The 14676-nt window shown below is 45.4% G+C and overlaps 1 protein-coding gene across 1 annotated transcript in view; it reads left to right on the plus strand.

The window, feature by feature from the left end:
• Positions 1-8342: 8342 nt before the first annotated feature.
• rai1 (retinoic acid induced 1) overlaps positions 8343-14676 on the plus strand; it is a 72303-nt gene continuing 65969 nt past the window's right edge. Inside the window, exon 1 of the mRNA XM_089017852.1 lies at positions 8343-8460. The gene's annotated coding sequence lies outside the window, so the exon portion shown is untranslated. The remainder of the gene's footprint in view (positions 8461-14676) is intronic.

The following is a 14676-nucleotide window of genomic DNA, read 5'->3' on the forward strand; positions in this document are numbered from 1 at the left end:
AAATATGAAATGAGTATTTGACGGGAAAATATCTCCTGTTATACCATCCGTGTTATTTAGAGAGCATTTCCTGCCTGGCAACATCACTGTCCCTCGTCACTATGGAAACAGCGCACCCCATCACACACATGTACACACACCCCTCCCTTTCACCTCTCATTGATCTGAAGTGTGTGTGTGAGTGTGTTTATGACTGCGTGTGTGTCTCCGCGACCCCAACCCACGCATGGACACATCCCCGGCCACCCGCCCCGCTCCCCAGGCAACGTAGCCCTTTGGTGAACTTGAAGGGCGCCAACGCATGTCAGTCAACATACCTGCACTGAATACCAAACACCCCAATTAGCAAGCGACTGGGAAAAAAAATCACATTGAGCTTAAAGGACAGCCGACACCATTTTTTTGTTTCCTAACTGACATTAGAAAAACGTTTTATAGACCCAAAACATGCAGGCTGATATTGCAAAACACCAATAAAAATGAGTTAAAGTGTCCCAAAATTACTTCAAAATTACACCGGAAATGGTGAGTTTCCGAAGGTCCTGCCCCCTTGTTCGTGGCGTAACGTCAGGACATCTTGCCTTGCTCAAGAATCAAAACAATGGCTTCAGATTCAGAAAAGATGTGTCGCGTTCCGGTGGCGACAGTGGCAGCTGACGAGTCGGAACGTTAATTAGTTGGGGAGGATTGCTAAGCAGGTGACAGAGACGTTGGTGCTGACAGGTGATTTATTAACAAAAGGCTCGGGTCCAAGATAACGCGGACCCGGGAAAAACTTGTTGAACAATCCGTCCAACCTCGCTTGCTCAGGGAAAAATAAAAGGGCACACGATGGTGCAAAACAGCATACGATCCCGAGAGTACTAACTGACGCGATCGTGGCTAATAAATACCTCGGGCGAAGCAACTCTCGTACCAATAGCAGTTCAAGGTACAGGTGAGGCGCGAGGTACCATAAAAACTTCGGGGAGCTCTTCTGTCTGAGGGGTGCTCACACGTTCAAATCTCTTTGCCACTGTCACGTGCGAGTTGACAGTGGGGGGTGGGGCTGCCTCTCCCGGCCGCCCTCCACCTGCTGTCAATTCTCTAATCACGGACACGGGGCATTTATACGGTTCGCGTCCCGTAAATTAATGTCATCTTTCGGGATTGAGTAATTTTGCACCCTCGTGTGCCATTTGCTTTTTGCTGTAGTAAGCGGGTCGGATCACCCCCTGCCTTCTTGCTCGCTGTGTTTTCTTTTATTTGTGAATAAACATCCTGCTTGGGCAGTACGTCTCTGCCGCCTGCTTTGGGATTCCAAACATTCCACTACGTTCCGACGAGTAAGCTGCCGTCACTCTCGCTCGGAACGTGACAGCTACGGATGACTCGGCTACAGGATGTTCTTTTCTCTTCAAATATCTATCCAATGACACTTGCTCTCACTCCCACAGCCACATCACTAGATGTCACAGCCTCCTTGTTCTTTAATATCGTACTGATCGTAGATTTCGCCATGCTGTATTTCCTAGCCAGGTCAGACACTCGCACACCTCCTTCATATTTTGCGATTATTTCTTTCTTAAATGCAATAGTTATACGCACTACTTTTGTTTTGTCACTTTAAGCAGCACTTACTTTCTTTGGAGGCATGATTAGGGGCTAAAACTCTTCGTACACCAAAATTAAACGCGAGAGCAAAACGCAGCACGTCCACAAGCGACAACAGTTGGTCACGGAGAGAACGATACACCCGTACGCCGCTCAGCATCCCACCCTCGCGTACGCACTCACGCGTCGTACCGGCGTTCGAACTCCGATTGTTGTTTGAACTACAAAGCAAGAATATCTTGAATATTTTGTTCGAACTCCGATTTGTTCGAACTGTGAGTCGTTCGAAAACCGAGGTACCACTGTAATGGGTTTATATTTATTGTTCGTCCCTGATTCATTGCTTCTACGGGCGTTGATGGCGGAGGATGGTTAAATCATCAGGAAGCCAGGTGTTGAACAGAAAGTTGGTTTAATCTTGAAGAGAGCGGAGACATTGCGGTGTCGACCAAGGAGGAGCCATGGAGAGGAGAGAGAGAAACGAACTAGAATGGGAAAGCATTTATACGGCGCACAGTGTGTGACGCGATAGGATGTGACGTAGTGTAAATGCGACATCATGTAAGGGAAGGCAGGATATGACGTATCAGGAAGTCCAAAATGTAAACAAAGATTAGGAAGCGATGTTTAGAGATGTTTGCATAGCGAATTACCCCAACAATATATATGCGGTAGACTATGCCAGGTGGCTGGCATAGTCTAGCGAAACATCTGTGCGGAGTATGGACTGGAAACCCCAAGGTCAAAATGGGAAACACCTCCCAAGGTAGTAGAGAATGACCGAGCAAAGATCCTGTGGGACTTTCAGATACAGTCTGTATCTGGAAGTCCCACAGGATCTTGGTAATAGATGGTAATAGCCAACCAACCAGATATCGTGGTCCTAGATAAAGGGCAAAAGAAAGCCGTCGTCGTGGATGTAGCGGTCCCGAGTGATGGAAACATCAGGAAGAAGGAACAAGAGAAACTCGAGAAATACCAAGGGCTCAGAGAGGAGCTGGAGAGAGCCTGGAAGGCAAAGGTGACAGTCGTGCCTGTGGTGGTCGGAGAACTCGGGGCAGTGACCCCCAAGCTCGACGAGTGGTTGCAACAGATCCCGGGAACAACATCGGATATCTCGGTCCAGAAAAGTGCAGTGCTGGGAGCAGCACGGATACTGCGCAGAACCCTCAAGCTTCCTGGCCTCTGGTAGAGGACCCGAGCTAAAAAAAATGGGGGACAGACACCACCCATGGGGGGGTGAGATGAGGATTTATATATATATATATATATATATATATATATATATATATATATATATATATATATATATATATGTATTGCAGTTGAGGAGGCGAAAATGCCTTGGAAAAAACATCACCTTTGCAGTTAAAAGCATTGCATTAGAATTCCCTTGACATCATTTCCTGTGGGAAGCAAACGTTTTCAAATGAGGCCAACTTGAAAGTCAACCTGCCGCGTGACCATCGGGCCCGTTGGCAAGTCGAGATGAGATGAGAGGAGCGTTCAAAGGCTTATCGGCCGCTCCGACGTCACATCGGCCCAGGTGATGTCAGAGCTGCACGTTGGCGGCGGCGCTGATCAAAACGAGCGTGGCGAAGATGTTTTGTTTTATTCAAGCAAATCGTTCATGCGCCATGCAAGTGCTCACGTCACGCATCTCATCTCCAAGCTGCCCAATATCCGCCAATCTTATCTCCATTTTGTCTATTGTTATTTCAAATTTAGCTCCTCATGAAGTCACAAATTATTGTTTTTTTTTCTTCCTTTTTAATCTTTTGGTTTCTTTACAGGCCTGACATGAGTGCGCCGTTCAACATGGTGGCAATAAGCGGGCTCCGTGTCTCAATTTATGAATTATTCACAGTGCGCTATTTCGCAGTCGTGGCTAAATTGAGGAAGCACCACATTTTGTCTATAATTAGAAGGCAGATGGTAAGCGTTCATTTATAACGATGAGAAGGAGAAGGGGAGAAGGTGGTGCACTTGCATGAGACGTGACCTCTGGCGTCTGTCGTCAAGGTCAAAAGAGGGCGACACAGTCAAGAGCGCCCGGGAGGGAAATTAAACGCGAAATCAATTGGCGGCCTGAGCGCATGCGTGTCAACTCTGCTGCCAGAATAGCGCTAATGTGGGCGTGTGTGTGTGGTGGGGTGGTGGTGGTTGGGGGGTGGTTCCATCAGTCAACCAGCAGCAGGTTGAATGGGAAGAGAATCAGTACCTCCTCCTTCTTTTCTTCCTCCTCTCTTTTCATTCACAGTTGGTGACATGAGCGTGTCGTCTTCACGCGGGAACTGCCTCAGTCGGTCGCCATCGAAACGTCCGTCCGTCATATCGAGCGGTGTTATATAAATTCTGGGGGCGGGGAAGGGGGGCCTTTTTTTGTCAACCCAGAGTGAAGGAAGCTCTTAGCGCGTTTCTGCATGAACGTTTCTTTTGTAATTCACTGCTTTGGGAGAATGGAAAAGCAATCAAAGTAGCACGTTGGCACCACCTGGTGGGCTGATGTCACTATTTGTAATATTGATGAATATTATGATGATAATGCTGATGATAATAATAAGACATTTCATTTATCAACGCCTTTCAAAACTCTGAAGGTCACTTTTCAGTCACATGATCAGTTTTTCTGTGGGTGAGCAGCGGCAGCCACATGCACCAGCGTTCACTCAACCGGGAATAACTGAAATAGATCTAAAGCTAGCTAGCTAATAGATAGCTAATAGCTAACTAGGGAGCTAGCTAGTTAGACAGCTAATAGAGAGCAAATGGATAGCTAGCGAGGGGGTCAACGGTGACCCTGTTCAACCGGGAATAACTCAAATAGATCAAGTTACCTAGCCAGCTAATAGATGATGAATAATGATATATTTTATTTATAAGCGCCTTTCAAAACTCAAGGTCACTTTACAGTCGCAGGATACATTTTTCTGTGGGTGAGCAGCGGCAGCCACACATGTCAGCATTCACTCAACCTGGAATAACTCAAATAGATCTAAAGCTAGCTCGCTAATAGATAGCTAATAGTTATCAAATAGAGAGCTAGTCGGTAACCAGCTAGGTAGATAGCCAGCTAGATAGATATCTGGATAGCTAATAGAATAGCTAATAGATAGCCAACTAGCTCGATAGCAAATATAGAGCTAGTAGGTAGCCAGCTAGTTAGCTCGGTAGATAGCCCGCTAGATAGCTAGTTAGCTAGCTAGATAGGCAACTAGATAGATAGCTGGAAAGCTAAATAAAAAGAAGTGAAGAGAGGAAAGTTTTCACACATGCACCACCGTTACTTCAGAGCAATATGCAGGGCGGGTGGAAACATATTTTTGGGCCACTTAACTGCTGGGAATTTAAATTCTCGGAATTGAATGTGAATTCGCGTAGCACATCAAGCAGTAAAAAGATTTTGAAATCAAAGAAAATGATTCAAAGACCCTCATTCGACAGACAAGAGCAAACAGCGACTAAAGAAAAAGATTACAGCACAGCAAAAAGGCTAAGTTTAGTATTTCAAGTGAATATATATATTTTTTCTCCTCAAAAGTGTAAACGTTTGTAGACAAGCATATTACAATACATCAAAGGGTCATCCTTCAGAACCTCCTTGGATGCTGGATGCAGATGGTCCGAGGAGAGTGGAGCTTGTTGTGTTATTGATTGCATGTCCCTAAATGTACCTCAGTCAAAAGTAAAACAAGGTGAAGTTCCTGGAGGGTGCAGCAGCACATGTAAACAGACACTACATGCTTTAAAGGTTAACTGACATCTCTGGACAAGTTGTGTCCATAATTTGTAAAATGGCTTCAAATGACTTCTACTGAGTGTATTTTACAAAGATTCCACCGCATATAGCTATATTTTACGTTTTAAGACTGGTGCTGAATATTCCGGAAGTCTTGTTTTTGAGTTAGTGACGAGTCCGTACGTGACGTCACTGAAGGAACGCCCCTGACCGAAAAAAAGGACACATTGTAGCAGTCCTTCCATCACGTCAATGCTTGTTTGGTCTGAAAACCTCGTGTTGCGCCAGAAGAGGGCGTCCAAGCTCCATATAAAGAATTTATCAGCCTGTGGTAATGCAATACACTGTCATGTCTGCAAGAGGTCGCCATTTTCTGCCTCTCTTTGGGTGAGACATTTCCCCCCAATGTTGCCTCAAAATGTCACGGAATAAATTCTTTAATCGATTGCAAACATGTATGCTTTCCTCATCAGAACTATTTGAATCATATTCATAACTAGATGTGTAACAAGAAAGCATATTCTTCGAATCTGAAGCCATTGTTTTGATTCTCCAGCAATGTAAGACGTCTTGGCGTGACGTCACGAGTTGGGGGTGGGACTTTCTGAAAATGCCCAATTTGCAGATCAATTTTTTTGCAGATTTTGGACACTTTAAGTCATTTTTATTGGTGTTTTGCATTTGACTAAAAATATCATACTGCGTGTTTTGGGTATTTTAGATGATATAAAACGTTTTTCTGATGTCAGTTAGGAAACAAAAAAAGTGACGTCGGTTGTCCTTTAACTGACAGGATGGATGCATTGTGATGCTTCTTTGTGGGCTGTTTGATGTGTTTTTCCTCCATCTTGCGGCATCTCGATGCACCTGCAAAGTTCTTTGTGGGTGGGGGAGTTATTCTTGGATTTTTTAAAATAGCATTTCATACCCTTTTTTATCATGTCATTTATTTTGCTTTTTGAAGCATTTTGAGAAATAAGTATAGATACACCTGAACAAGAGACACTTCACTTAAATTCTTTCTTTTCACACACACAGTCAGCCCCTCCAGTCTGTATTGACTTATTTATTTAAGCAGCATAAATGAGTAAACAGGTTTGAAAGCGCACACACACACACCCGAGACGTGAGACAGGCGACGGCGGCCAATCTGCAAGTAAACAAAAAAAGCCACCTGATTCCCACATCAACGCAGGCAGGCCTACATCGGTCTAGTGTTTGAAGTGCTTACACCTTCTACCTTGCTGACCGGCCAGGCTAACAATTGGATCAAGTTTTTTTGTATCCTTAAAGGCCACTTTGCATTTCATTTTTCTCACACACACACATGTTTCTGCATGGCTGCAGCGCTGGTCAGACCTCTGGCATTTTTTTGCCTTTCCACGAGGGGGCAGCATTTAGCTTTTGTTCATGTTAGCACTTTCTTACAGCCTCAGCTTTTGTTAAAGCGCGATATAAATCAATATGTATATGTATGTACCGGTATGTATGTATGGTGACTGTCCGAAAGGCTCCTCACTTATGCCCTCCCCCTAGGCGGTTCCTACTCCCTGAACACCTATATTGCCCCCCCCCCCCATATCTCGCCCTATGCAACCTCCCTCCACTCTCGCCCCCATACCTCCTCCAAGCTAATTCCATTATACATTCCCAACTGCAAGGAAGAGAAGCTGTCTTCTAATTGCTTTCTTATCCCCCTGAGTCCCCGTCACTCTCTCCGACCACCACACGTTGATCCCCAAGTCCCCTTCCGTTTGCCCCACCCCCTTGCCCTGCGTGAAAGAATGTGTGTGTGTGCGTGTGTGTGTGTGTGTGTGTGTGTGTGTGTGTGTGTGTGTGTGTGTGTGTGGGGGGGGGTGAGAAGTAGCAGTGGGGGTGGGGGGTCGAATTGGGGAGTGGGAGACATACTGCATGATGGGAAGGGAGAGAAAAAACATGAGAGGAACATGGGGGAGAGAGAGAACGAGATATGCAGAGAGAGAAGGGGAAATAGAGGTGAGTGAGGAGAAAGGGAGGGAGGGAGGGAGAGATAGAGAAACACAGAGAGGGGGGGGGAAGGAAGGAAAAAGAGAGATGGGGGAGGGAGGGAGGGAGAGAGAGGGGAGGGAGGCAGCAAGGGAGTGAGGTGGCATGGGAGTAGGGACTGAGGGAGGCAGGGATGGAGGGAGAGAAAGTGAGGGAAGGAAGGAAGGAAGGAGAGGGGGAGGGGCAGGGAGGGAGAGAGTAAGGGTGAGAGGGCCAGGGGGAGGGAAGGAGGGAGAATGGTATACAGAGAGAGAGAGAGATGGAGAAAGGAAGAGAGAGATGGAGGGAGCAGCAAGGGAGTGAGGGAGCAAGGGGGAGGGAGGGAGGGAGAAACGGGGCAGGGAGGGAGAGAGATAGAGGGAGAGGGAGCAAGTGAGTGAGGGAGCAAGGGTGAGAGGGGAGGTAGACAGAGAGAGACAGACAGCGAGAGAAAAAGAGAGAGAGACAGAGGGAGAAAAAAGAGAGATAGAGAGAGGGGGAGAGAGAGAGAGAGAGAGAGAGAGAGAGAGAGAGAGAGAGAGAGAGAGAGAGAGAGAGAGAGAGAGAGAGAGAGAGAGAGAGAGAGAGAGAGAGATGGAGAAAGGAAGAGAGAGATGGAGGGAGCAGCAAGGGAGTGAGGGAGCAAGGGGGAGGGAGGGAGGGAGGGAGAAACGGGGCAGGGAGGGAGAGAGATAGAGGGAGAGGGAGCAAGTGAGTGAGGGAGCAAGGGTGAGAGGGGAGGTAGAGAGAGAGAGACAGACAGACAGCGAGAGAAAAAGAGAGAGAGACAGAGAGAGAAAAAAGAGAGATAGAGAGAGGGGGGAGACAGATAGAGAGAGAGAGAGAGAGAGAGAGAGAGAGAGAGAGAGAGAGAGAGAGAGAGAGAGAGAGAGAGAGAGAGAGAGAGAGAGAGAGAGAGAGAGAGAGAGAGAGAGAGAGAGAGAGAGAGAGAGAGAGAGAGAGAGCCTAGCGCGTGAAGCTGCTGCCTCGACGAGTGAACGCCGGCGTTGCCATTTGCAGACTCGTCAGTGGAAGGCGAAAGGGAACCTCCGCTGCTTGACACACACAGCCTCGCCAGAGGACGAGCGGACACGGAAGCAAGCACCACCGAGATCGGCTAACAGGTACCACACGCACACACACGGGGGCTGCCTTGACCCCTTTAAACTTCTGCCTTTGAGTTGTATGCTGACCCCCCACCAAAATACAACAACATTGCCAAAATACAACATTATCCCAAGATTTAGATTTTGCAAGAAAGATGAATCTGATTGAGTGAACGCAGCTCTGGAAACACATCATTTTTGTGATTTGTTTCGTAGTTTTTAGTAGACACACTCGCCCGATGCTACGCGTATGCCCGCGCGCGCGTCTGCGCGCTAGCTTCACTTGTGCCATTAAAATCAAGATTGCAGTGTCACCGCCGACTTGAACGGATGCATCTCGTCATCCTCTCTCACCTCGAGGACGTCCAGAGAGTGAGGGAGGGAGGGGTGTGTGCGCGTGCACGCACGCTTTAGTAACGGGGACATATTCGCCTTGCGGGTGGAGAGAGTTACGCGCCCGTTACGAGATGCTGACAATGTGTGTGATTGAGGCTGAGGGAGAAAAGGGGGAAAAAGGGGATAAGAATGTTTGAATGGGAGAGGAGACGCACGCACGCTGCAATGACAAACGGCGCGCGTGCGTGTGAACGCGGGGTCCTAATTTGCCGTCAATGATCCCCGCGCACTGATGTTTTTCGACCTGGGCGCAGTTTTTGTGCTGACTCAACTCTTACTTTCTCTTTTGTGCGCGTGCACGCGCGCGTGTGTCTGTGTGTGAAGATTCTCTCAGAAGTGTTTTTTAACTTGGTTATCCTTGTGTGGAAAAGTGGTTTTCCCGCATGACGCAATACAACGAAAGGATGCTGATTAACATGGAAATGCTTGAAGGGGGGCAGCAGGTTCAACTGAGCGCTTTTCACCACTTGATGATTTCACTCGCATCTTTGCTATTTTGTGGACTGTCGTGGGGGCTGTGAAGTTTTAAGAAAATTTGACACCCCCCCCCCCAAGGGCTTGCGTGTGCGCGTGTCCGTATGTAATGATCAGTAAAGGGCAGCTGAAATTGGCATTTGCTGGCCTCGCTTTCCTTGTTTAACTTTCCTCACCTTTCCGTCACAGAAAGGAGCGGAGGCAAATAATTACCTAAGAGGCCGCCGCCGTCATCCATTTGATTTTTTTCAGTTGTCACGTGATTCATCTCAATTTGGTGTCATCTTGACTTTTTTATAGCAATCGCCCCAAATTTATCCAAATCAGAGTAAGGCAATGAAAAGGGAAGATATTTTATGTTTGGAGTTTCAGTAATTTGCTTTCAACTCATTCACTGCCACTCACGAATTTATTCGGGAATTAAAAATATGACGTAGAGCGCCATTCCCAAATTAGTTCGGGTTTGTTTTTTTCTTGTTTGGTTGCCAATAAAGCGCTGGCCATGGCCTCTGGCAATGTCTTTATATTTTTCACAAGGGGGCAGCATTTCCCTTTTTTCCATGTTTCCAACGTAGGACTTACATACATACAAAATATAGAACTGGAGCAATTTATGAACAAATTCACCTTACCAACGACTGTTCGCAACGTATCTCGTTTGTAAGTTGGGGAGCATCGAGATGACATAGAGCACCATTCCTGAATTTGTTCTGGTTTTGTTTTTTCTTGTTTGGGTGCCGATAAAGTGCTGGCCATGCACTCTGGGCATGTTTTTCCATTCCACAAGGGGCAGCATTTCCCTTTTTGTCCATGTTGGCGCTTTTTTTACAGCTTCAGCTGTTGTTAAAGTGCGATATAAACCAATATACAGTATATAGATATATTGCATTGTATTTTCATTTCAAGCTCATGTAACTCCAGACCCATATACAGTGAGACCTCGGTTTACGAACCTCTTGGCTTACGAACTTTTCGGCTTACGGACGTTACATTTATGAACATGTTACCTTGGCAGACAAACAATTTTTCGGGATACACGCTGAGCTGGCACAATGAGTGATGTGTCGTTCGAGAACGAGTCCGTTCTCCTAACAAGAAAATGGTGGCCACCGTGTTTGTCCTCTATTCCCCGCCCCCAGTCTGTGGTTAAAGCCACGTGATTGGTCAAGAACGCAGCAGTGGGGGATGGGGTTACAGACAGAGAGAGGCCGTTCTACAAAAAACAAAATGGCGTATTCGGTTAAAGCCACATGATTGGTCAAGAACCCAGCAGTGGCGGGGGCGGGGGTGTTAAACATTAAAGAGACAGGCAGACAGAGAGAGTGAGCAAACACACACACACACACACACACACACACACGAAAGGGAGATGACAGAGCTTGAAACAAAAAAACAAAAGTGTGAGAATAGTGAGAAAATGAATAGAAAACAGTTAAAATATATGGGATATTTTAACTGTTTTCCATCCATGAGAGTGTGAGAATAGTGAGAGAATGGATTGAAAACATATATATACAGGATATTTTAATTGTTTTCTATCCATTTTCTCACTATTCTCCAACTCTCACACTTTTGTTCAAGCTCCACAAACAACCCGCACAAGCCATCTGTACACTTGATGCAAAAAGCTATCAAACCAGCTAAACAGATCACAATTGATGAAGAACTAGATACAATTATCACAGAGAAAGCACGTACAAGGGATCATTCCTCAAGATGGTGAAAGAAGCCTATGTTCCTCATCAAGTGTTTAATGCTGAGGAAACCGGACACTCCATTCCATCAAGCCATTAACGACCATCACAAAGATGAGAAGGTTTCTTCAGCCGTCATCTGTACAAATTTGAAGGTTTTGGATAGGAGGTGAAACGTCCGAAACCTTCAAATTTGTACAGATGACGGCTGAAGAAACCTTCTCATTGATGGACCACTCCTGTACGACTGAGAGCTTACACAGACGGACCATCACAAAGGTAAATAAAATGACTTTATTGTACAGTACAGTTTATTTCTTTAATCATAATCCTATAGCACATTTATTATACATAAAATAGGGTGTTTTTGTGCCGTTTTAAGGCTTAGAAAATTAGAAAGTAGAAAATTATGTTTTATGGGGACCTGGGAACGGATTATTCTCATTTTAATGGTTTCCTGTGGGAAATTAGTATTCGGGATACACACTTTTCGCCTTAAACGCTCTGTCTGGGAACCAATTAAGTTCGTAAGCCAAGGTCCCACTGTAATTTAGTAATAAACTGTTTTTTTCTGATGAAAGAAGAGAGTCTAAGTTTTTTTATGCTACATTGAATGTTTATGTAGTCCTAAAACTAAATATTCTGTGGGTCTTGGAATTCAAGTGACAATGACAAAACCTTGGCACTGGACTGGACACATTTTGCACATCGTCTGGCTGTGAATGAGTTAAAATCATGAAATATTTCTATTTAGACATCACATTCTGTATTATGTTCAGTTTGGACACACACTGCCCACTGCACACTTATAACAGTTTTGTTTGAAATCGATTTTCTAAATCCTGGTGTTTTATTAGTCTGAGGAGAGAGAGTGAAGGTGGGGTGTGGGGGAGGGGGGTGGTGTCGGGAAGCGTTGCCAGAAAGTGATGAAGGAAGAAGGGAGGACGGATGGAAAGGGGGGGAGCTCATCTGTATTCGGCTTCCGGCGTGCAGCTTATTTGATTGGTGGCGCTTAGCGCTGGCTGGCAGGATGCCACAAAGTGGCCCAGGCCAAATTAATATCGTCCGTATAATTCCAGCCCCCTCCAGGTAGTCGTCATTTTGTGAGTACAACATCAAAAAAATCCACGGAATCGTTTCATTTTCAACTAGAGCCGGCTGACTTTCTTTCTGTTTCCCCCTTCTCACTCTTTTGCTTATCCTTCCTTGAAAACCTTGGAGGGGATTACAGCAAGGCCGATTTGGAATGGTGCTGATAATAGATGGGGGGGAAAAAAGAGAAACACGAAAGTGGCATCCAGCGGTGTTCAGGACCATCACGGCTTAATGAAGAGTTTCTCATCAAATGTGCCTCATTAGGGCTTAATGAACAAGATGATGGTGAGGAATAGTATCTTCACGACACAGAACTAGCTTTGTTTGCACTGAGTGAGATGGCCATTCAGCGAGGAGTCTGTTTTCAATCATTGCTTCTTTTGAAGGCCTGAACTGTATGCAATTCATTTCAAAATCTCATCTCATCGTCAAAATATCACTCAAGGCCTTGGCAAACATATGGCTAAATGTCGTGGCAAGCCATCCATTCACACCTAGGCCTTCAGTAGGGCTATGTCTAAATCAATCCAACCCTTAGTAATTACTATTTAATGACGATAGAACTTTGACTACAGCTGCCACTGCGACTCATATAAAAAGTGTGGTGTGATTAACTACAAGTCCACTAGAGGGTATCGTTAGCTAGGAAATAAGGCCTGCGAGAAGGCATTGGTGTGGCTAACTCGAAATCTGATTGGTTCAAGGAACAGTTTTATCGACAATTATTTGATGCCACAGAGCCTGCGGACCTGATTGTGAAAGCGTCCAGGTCACCCTGGTCACAAATAATGACTAAAATGTGATTGGTTAAATGCTTCAATACGAAAACACACATCTGGAAGCAGCACAACAGGTAAAAGAAAACCAATGAAAGGAAACTGAAAGACAATTTTGAATGATTCATAAGAATTCATGGATAAAATATAATTCACATCAGTCTATGATTCACATATTTTTAGGCCAGCAGAGAAGGCTTTGCAGGCCCTGACCATCCACCACTGGCTATCAACTATATTTACAGTGACTGGTTGTTCCAGAGTTCAGATATGAACTAAAACTTTAGATGTACCTTTATTTTATTGGGTAATTGATGCCTCAGCATGATTTTGAAGGGGTTCCTGTATTTAGTATATCCATCATTTTGATTTAGATTGGATTGCAATAGCCTTTATTAGTCTTGGAGTGAAGAAATTTACATTTCACAGCAGCAAAGTGATGAAAGTAAGAGGAAAGGAAAGGAAAGGAAAGGAAGAAGTATAAAAACAAAATACAGGACCTGCTGTAAAGGCCATGTCTCGCAACACCTGCTGGAGTTACACAACACACCGGGTCACATGAGGAGATCAGAAGAGGCCAACAGAACTCGAGAACACGATGGCGACAACAAATAGCCTGTGTGACAAGCCGCGTTATGAAACGGTCCACGCTGTGCTTACGTCATACAAACACGTGACCGTGACCATCTCAAGTCGGCACCCCGAGAAATCTTTTCATGACTGACCCATATTTCTTGCTGTAACCTTGACACTTGGCTTTTCCATTCTTTTTGGGGAAGAGAAAAGCTTCAAATGTTGTATTATGGCAAGTAAAAGCCAGTCTACTGTGTCACTTGAATGCAGTGACCTTGAGAGAATGTGACACCCCCCCCCCCCCCCCCCCCCCCCCGACCCCGGCCAGCAATTCACGGAATTGTCGCGCTTCCTTTTTGAAGCACATTAGTGCCATAGCATATTCAGCGGTGCTGTTGCTAGGCTGCATGCTTGCAATCCACACGTGCAAGCGGCCGCCCTCATGTGTGGAAGCGTGCGCCCGTTTTGCTTGACTGCCTCCACGCAAAGTAAGCTCGCCGCCTGCGAATTAGCTTCCATAGCAACCGTGCCGCTCAGCCAGCCAGCCAAGGCGAGTGAGTGAGTGAAGGGCTGCGCTTCTTGTGGGATGTTGAAAGTGGGCGCAGGCCCGATGCCAACTTCTGCCACAGTGGGGACAGCGAGTAAATGACGCATTTGAACAGTAGGGGAGCGTTCTGGTTATGGTTACGACGGTTGGGAAGAATTGTCTTTAGCTCTGCGAATGCCACACAAGGTCAAAAAGCAGAATTTAGCCAGTCTAGCGAGACGTTTGTTCAGAATCAGGCAAGAACATAACAAACTGACAATAGGACAAATAGTTAACACTATAGTTCAACATTTTTAAGCGCCAGCTACTAAAAAAAGTCTTGCAAGCCCAAAATCAACTACAGACTACTACTACTTACGAACATTCGAGTTACGAACAACGGTACATACAAATGTTTTTGTAGTGACATGTGTAGTGTTCTCTCCAGTTGTATATGTACATGACGTTATAAAAAATATATTTTCTTAAATGTTGACTTTTTGTACTAATCAATACAGGTTACTTATACAAGCCTTAAAGGAAAACCGACGTCACTTTTTTGTTTCCTGACATCAGAAAAACGTTTTATAGCATCTAAAATACCCAAAACACGCAGTATGATATTTTTATTCAAATGCAAAGCACCAATAAAAATGACTTAAAGTGTCTAAAATCTGTAAAAAATTGAGCTGCGAATTGG

The sequence above is a fragment of the Hippocampus bargibanti genome, linkage group LG17 (assembly GCF_051943395.1).
Source record: "Hippocampus bargibanti isolate YZ-2025 linkage group LG17, ASM5194339v1, whole genome shotgun sequence".
NCBI classification, from domain to species: Eukaryota; Metazoa; Chordata; class Actinopteri; order Syngnathiformes; family Syngnathidae; genus Hippocampus; species Hippocampus bargibanti.